Raw genomic sequence first — 8,197 nt, forward strand, 5'->3', positions numbered from 1 at the left:
TGCTTCTGAAAGGCACGCGCTACGTTTATGAACTTGAGCATCACATATATATTTTAAAAGGTAACAGCACAAACACTTGTTACTGTATCCATCGTTTCTTCTTGACCTTACGAAAAACAGGGCTTGCCAGGTAACAACATTTCTGACATATTGAAGTCGTTTTCTTTCACCTTTGGGACAGAAATAAAATCTTTAAGCATTCTGTTGAATGAGCTTTCAGAAGTGTGGCTTTGGAGACACCTAACCAGACTCTAACAAAAGGAACTGCAACTAAACAAAACGTTTTTGTTTAGATAAGGTTGAAACTACACGAGACTTTCCATCAACTCTGAAAAAACAAATATCTGATTTTAATTCCAATTCTAATAAGAGTGATCGTTTCCTCCAAGCATTTCAAATTAGATGCAATCATTGTTTTCCCCCAGCTGAAAACTCTGGCACTGGGCTGGGACTGAGGATGGTTTTGATGATCCTCCCCAGAGGTATTCGCAGGCTTTCGGAGACATGAATCTCAAATCAGAGGAAACTTGTTTACACTTTTTCCAGGACTATTGATTTGTAGACACTTCTCTGAAACAGCTTGCATCTAGCTCTCACAAGAGGGGTCCTTAGGAATGAAAGATGTGGATATACCACTGGCTCTTCAAATCTTGGGAAACACCAGAGAGGAGGTTTGAAAAGACATTTTCCTGCACACTAGGACTGCCACAACACACTGGCTCTTCGGCCAACACCGAGTTTCAGCCAGCAAATGTTTAAACCTTCAGCTGGGGCCAACAGAGAAACAAGGTGGTCTCGGGAACCAGGCCATGTACAGCACAATAGCAACCAACTTGCAGCCTTTACCGTCTTCTCTTGGGTCATCAACAATTAGATTTAAAAAAAAGCCTAAGTTCAGTGATTCAAGGCAAATATCCACATGCCATTTTTAAAATAACCAGTTTCTAAAGCTGAATGCAACAACATGCACCAAGGCAGAAACTTAAGTTTAATCTATCACCTAAATAGAGATACACTGCCTTTGCTCCTTAGTCACCACTGTCTCAAGGAGGTGGGATGGTTACAAAACCAGAAAGCAGCATCCTTAACTTCAGAATATGTCTAACACTTTGGTTACTTCAATGCATTCTGTCCCACACTAAACATTGTGTCTGTCTTTAGACTGGAACAAATGATGAATTTACATACTTCAGTATAAGTACCTGCACATTCTCTCATACAGAAAGGTCATTTAACACTACCAGTTTCCAGTCCGGCTACCAAGTGTAGGGCAAGGTGATCTTCACCCAGCGCAGCTTGGAAGGAACTGGGAAACTGGGGAGTCTTCCCATCCTTGCTCACTCAGCAAATGAGAGTCTACTATGGAAAGCTAAGAGCTACAGAGGGCACCTAGAATTTCGGAGTGAAAAAAAAAAGCCACACAAGCCATTTCAAAAAGCTGTAGGTACTAACCCAGTGAATGTAAGCCCTTGGTCTCTTATAAGTGACTTTTGGAAATCCTCTCCACGGCTACAGAGGCCCTGGATACTTGATGAAAGACATCATCATCCTGTTGTGACCAGAATCTGTCACATCCATTACCTTTTACTCAATCACTTTGAAACACAAAACATGGTTTGACAAGCTTCATTTCTGTATTTAACCAGTTTTAAAGTATATTGTTTATTTTAATTGCATACATTCTTCATCCAAGTGCAGTTCAACAAAATTAAAGTTAAAACACATAAAGGTTACGTTCACTTTTTCTAAAATGAAAAAGCTAGGGTTTTGAATAAAAAAATTGAACTATGTAATTGTTTAAACGAGCATTCCTTTACCATATCATCCTCCCTAGGAAGAAGTAGTGCCATATTTAATGCAAGCAGCTATATTTGGTTACACATCATGTTTTAGCAATTATACTACACAGCAAGAATGAACAACTCTGTAGTTTTTAATAAAATACACATGAGAAACAGGATCTTCAATTTACATTTATTTTTATCTTGCTTGTCCATGGAAAACCATGCTAAAAAACCTACTTTGTCTTGTCATCAAAGCAAAGTGAGGGTTTGCTTGAGCCCAGTGTGGCTCCAGCATCAGGTGAGACGTAACTGCCCTGTCCAGCTCAGAACTGAGCTGCATCAGGAGGTCTTAACTCGGACGTCACACCTCCATGGTTTGCAAAGAGAAGAGAGCATCAATATTACAAGCGAAAAAGCACTCTTGAAACACAGGGCTGGAAGGTACTTACTTAACGGGTGGGAAGGCACCACCACCTTCCTTGGAGGGCAGCACCCTGCTCTCAACATGCTTCGCATCTGTTGCCTCCAGTGGGTTTGGCAGTTCTCAGTCTGGCAGGTTCCTGAGACTTCAAATACCCAGGGCCTGGCACCTACAAGGTGAGAGCTACACCTGACAGAGACCTTGCCATCTTCCCTCTTGATGTGTACCATGACAAACTGAGTCTTCCTGGTACTAAAATGAGCCTGTAAAGCCAAAATGCCTCTCCTTGTTTTGAAGCCTACCAAAAGCTCTAATTAATTTCCATTGGCAACGGACTGGCATCTTAAATCCACCGGGGTTCAGCCCTTAACTGGCTGATCTGATCACTAATGCTAAGAGGAGGGGTAAGGAGGGAGGAAGAGGTGGAAAAGCAGAATAATGAAAAATAACAGAGCTACCTGGGAAACAACAAACTGCTAACACCCAAGTAATGGGTAGTAGCTCACTACTGTCTGGAGCACCTTGCTGTCCTACTCCTTCTGCGGTTGGTCAGATGTTGGAAAGGATCCCCATGTAAACACACTTAGCTCCTGCTCTAGGACATACAAGGCTTCAACAACCCCACTCCAGCTATCCTGCGCAGCAAATACACAGATGCACAAATATGTTAACATTTTTTAGTAAAGATGATAAACCAGATCAGTAACTTGAGGGGGGCAATGACTCTGATGGATTTGGGACCATGGCACTGACTACCAACAGCAAAGTCAGCATGTTCAGTATTTTCCTAATGGGCTGTTCGAAGTTTCCCAAGCCAAAGCCTTCCCTAGACCCAAACTTCAAGAACTGGGATGAGGATGCTGCAGGTCTGTCAACCCAAGAAATCCCATCAGCAAATTAGATGGAATCAAAAGGATACAAGGGCAAAGCTATGTCAGTGCAGTTCTTTTTCCATCTACCTCGTGGATTAGTGTAATTAATTAAGTATTTAGAAGCTTTCAGACTAGGAAGCGATGCCACCTAGTGAACAGGATGGCATGTGACAGAGAGGGGACACCCTTGAAGGTTGGTCCCAGGGCATGGTGCAGAAGCAGCAAGCTCCCACTGCTGCTGTGGGGCTCAGCATCCAAGCCAAGCAGTGCATGTACAAGGCATCTGTGTAAGGACTAACCAGGTATCCCACCATCTGCCTCCCTAGTCTCACCAGCTACACAAGTGCAAGTTCAAAGACATTTTAACTGATGAATAATTTAAAGAAAAATGCATTTTCAGGAGGCCTTGAATTTAAATTTTCCTTCAACAAGACCTTTTAAAGCTAGAAAATATATAGCTTAAAAGTGACAGATGGCTTTAAAATTAGAGATCAGATTATACGGGTATTTATAAAGGTATTGCAGAGAAAAAGCAGCGCTGAATGTTACTAAATTTAGGATAAAGCCTGAGAAGACAACAGCAATTAAATAAAAATTCAACAAAAATTCACTGCCCACTGGCCATCAGTGTTCAGCAGTGGCTGACAGCCACATCACAGCCTCAGCTGCCTAACAGAGGGCAACTGGTTCCCATTCCTGCTCTGAACCATTTTCCATTAGAAGATCCAAATTGTGAGCAAGTCAGACTCTCCACACAAGATATTTGATGCAGCGGTTTTTTTGATTCTCTCTTCCTCTCTCCTCCCTGCCCCCTCCCCGCCCCCCCCCCCCCCCCCCCCGAATTCCTGGTTTTATTTAGTTATTTGCAAAACCATGTCAAGTTATAAGCATATGACCACAAATCAGACAGAAGTTGCTACTGATGTGGTTTTGCCCCCCTCATCCCCCTCGCCCCAAGCATTTGCCACGGTAATAGAGAGTTATAAAAATAACAGTTGTGATCTATGGTGGGGCAGCAGTTTGATCAGACTGAAGACTTCTGGTATGCAAGACTTCTCTACCAAAAAATGTTTCGGCCAATTTGTAAAATTGATGGGACTCCAGAGTAATCGTGCCAAAGCCAAACACTAACATGTTTGATACAGAGGGATTTTCAGTGGATTTGCTGGCAGGTGAAAGGGGGCAGGAAGAGGGGTTTGGTTTAACACACACATTCTTTTTGCAAGTGCGGTGCAGACTCTGCTGTGAAACGCGTGAGAAGACAACCACCAACGTGGCAGGCAACAAGCAAGCAGAAGACGTTGTTGGTCAACCCATGAGCAGGGAGCTGGAGGCGCCGCAGCAAGCGCTGCTCTGATGGTCCTTGCATGACATCTGGTGGTCAAAGACTACCCCGAGAAGAAGCATCTGACACACCGCACCTCAGAGCCACAGGGAATGCCATCACTACAGCCCTGCCACTTACTTCACCAGGACCTAAAAGCTCAGTTTCCAATGTATGCCCTGATACAATGATCAAATGGTGAACGTGTGGGAACTGAACTTGTATGGTAAATAGCACAGATCCCCTCAACATACACCCCAGTCCCTTCTAATGACTAGGGCATCCTGTCTGGGAACAGTTAAGTGCCTACAAGAATCCTACGTGGCCATAAATTTAAGGCATTGTGTTTCATTACCCTGAAGTTCTTAAGCATCTTTCAGCTATACTTATGTTCTAAAGGGAAAAACATTCATCTAAAGTGCGATCCACCTGAAGACAAACCCCAAAACTCTGCAAAAAATTCCACCCGAAGTCTCTTTTCTGGCCATTAATAGTAGCATTTAAAGATTGCCTTCTTGTACTAATTGCTTTAGAAACAGAAGCATTTCAGAACGTAAAACTGATAGTAGATCTCCAAAGACAAGCTTCCTGAATGAGAAGGTGATATACTCATTGAAGGTATATCTTGAAACTTCTCTGTACCTAAGACTTCTCTAAAAACAAAAACTCCGCACCCCAAACCTGAAACCCCAAAGAAGCCAGGAACTGAAAGGTGAGCTGGAATCGACCTATTTTTTAACATCCTTCAGGCAGCCGGGTGTATGCAGTGAAGCAGAAGCACGCTTGTCTGCTTTTCAATAGGCTGGAGCTGTCAGAGATGCTGCGGATAAACTGCCAAGCCCTGACTGTCCTAAACAAACGTGATGTTCAGCTAAACCTTGTGGAGGCAGTTTCTTCCCTTGCTGCAGTTGCTGCCTGCATTAAATTGATCAAGAATGCACAGGCTTAAAGCGAGACTTAGCCTGTCCCTATGTGCACAGAGGGCCAGCCATCCCTGCAGAAGGCATCTCTTCCCCGTATTTCTCTCCCACTTATCGCAAAGGTTTCCCATAAACAAGATGGCTTCTTGTCTGTATCAAGCTCATGTACCATAAACATGACCTGACCCACATTATCCAGTTAAATTCATCTTATTTAAAGCTCAGTTTCTCCCCTGTCCTTCCTCCCATGGCACATTTATCACAAAGGAATGCAAGCAGATTCCCTGATGGATTTTTGATCCCTTCTTCTCACAGCAACTTCCCAAAGTTGCCTGTAAAGAGCCTGAGGTAACCTAAGCATTAGGTAAGGTCTACGAACTCAAGAAAGTGCCACATTAGGGGAGATGAGTTACTGACAATACTGAAATCAAACACAAGAATTAAGAACTTGTCAGAATTTCAGGCAGGAGCTGGAGCTGCTTTGCACATGTTCTGCTTAATTGTATTGAGAGACAAGAAGCCAGTTGATTTCTCAAGGTATTTCACTCAGTTTGCAAGGTTTTAGCTGTATAGTTTGCAATATTACATGCTCTGAAACCGAAATTCAATCCCCAAATCCTTCTAGCTGGTTACTCATAAAATCCATTAAGTTGAGGCACAAGCAAACCAGACTCATCTCTTTCCCTCTCAGTGCCTATTACGTATAAATAGTAATTATTGTTCCTGGCAAGGCTCTGGTGTCTCTTATGATTCTACACTTTAATGATCTGATTTCTTAGTACTTTCCACTGAAGAATATATTTAACAAGCATCCATGCTTCCTCCTCCATGATAGGATTTTAAAATTATGAATGTAATAAAGACAATGATGTTGCCAATTTCATGATTAATAGCTTAAAGAGACATTCACTGAGCCCTCATTCCTCCCATTATCACAAATTCACAAGCTGCATAGCTTTGTAAAATTCAGCACAGACAAGACTTAACTCTATAGTTACACAGCTAAATCAATAAGCAATAAAAGAAGGACAGTAATTTAGTTTGATCTAGAAAAGCAATTTAAGTCCTACCTGTTCTGTTGACAGATTTGTGTTTTTTAAATGCCACCTTAGTAGAGAGTGTCTAATGAAAGATTTCCACCTTTATTTATGCAATATGCAACAACTCCAATCTTGTATGTTGTCACTTCCCAAACCACAGTAAGTTGTATCACTGTGATGCTACAGAACAGAGAGCATCATTAGCGTACAGTTCAGAGTTATAGAACTAATCAACTGGAGAGGCTTCTCCTAATAATATAGATGCCAAAACAAGCTGCTACAAACATTCCCTCAACCATCCCATCAGTTGTTTTTAAAATTAAAATAAAACCAAACTGCTGATAGAAAATATGGTTTATGGTAAAACTATTTTATTACTTCACAGGAACATGGACTTCATTAGATGCAAGAACACACCAAAAAACACAGTTGTTGCTTGGTGGAGTTAAGTCTGCATCACTTCCCAAGGTTTAAATTTTCACATTGACTTGAATAAATGCTACAGTAGAAAATGCCAATCAAAACTCTGAGAAAGCAAAGGTAGGTTAAGCTTTATGCTAGAGATGCAACCCAAGCCAGGTCCTCTTTGTAAGCCTGTCTGGCTCGGTAATCAGTGCAAGTGAAACATTCTGACTTCACACTCAAGAGGGCCACGTGGAACGAAGCAACAGCATATTAGATAGTACGAAGGTCCAGCCTCCATTGTGCAAGTATCTAACAGCTCAGCAATAGACATCTCTCTACTTACCTTGCAGAACCAAGGCCACATTTTGCATTTTTTTATTTGTATCAGCTGCACAGCCATTTTAAACTACAGATTAAAGCAAACAAAAAGGAAAATAACAATTTATTTCCAACTGTGTTTGAAGTTTATTACAGCCTAGGTAGCTTAAATTTGTTGCGCACAAGATGGAGGCTTTACCAGTTCTGGACTATTTGTATAAATCAGCACAGTGAGACAATCTTTTCAGAAAAAGTCGTGAAATTTAAGCATCAGCCAAACCAGTTCAGAGTGATTTATGAAATTCTGAAGATCACATTAAATGGAATTGCTAACAGCCATAACTACATCCACATAAATGTGCCTCTCATAATAAAAACATTCTACATAGCTCTGAATGTTTTAAGAACCAGTAAAATGACTACAGATTATGGAGTCCATCTCCTTTAAGGCATCAAAGACATTCTCAAGGAGGAGTTAATTAGTCCAGTTTCACAGGATACACCATTACAGAATCTGAGATTCTCACTGCCTGTGATTAATTTCAACCCTGCACCAACATACTTTGCTTGCGTTAGCTCTGTTTTCAATTTCCCTTCCTTTTTTCCAGAGGTCTTTCACTGGGGTGTTCACAGCTGGAGACTCAAGTGTAGCTCCTCTGTGCTGCCCCATAACCAACTGTAGCACTTGTCAGCAAACCTCTAGATGACAAGGAAGCACGTAAGAAGTACTTTCCAACATACATGTTTCCCCACCCTGTTCTTCAATTCACAAGGCAGCAGATTCACATGCAACCTCCCCTCCCCTCAAACGATCTGGTACACATATGCACTTGCTTCAAAGCATCCACATTCCCATTAAACACTAAGTTCACAGAAACAAAAATAATCCCAAAAAGTTCACTGTGCTTTTACTGATACCACTGATATAGGGATCATGATTAAAGACTCCTTCCAACTTCTTATACAGAGGAAGATGGATTCCTACCAACCAGCAGCAGGCACCAAGCTTCAGGAAAGGACTACCTGTGGTCCAGTGCTCCAGCGCACTCCCATGCAATGAAAAATATCCATCAGTGAGGCAACTTCCACACAAAATAAATGTCTTCCTTGGAA

This window comes from Lathamus discolor, chromosome 3 (genome assembly GCF_037157495.1).
Source record: "Lathamus discolor isolate bLatDis1 chromosome 3, bLatDis1.hap1, whole genome shotgun sequence".
Classification (NCBI taxonomy): Eukaryota; Metazoa; Chordata; class Aves; order Psittaciformes; family Psittacidae; genus Lathamus; species Lathamus discolor.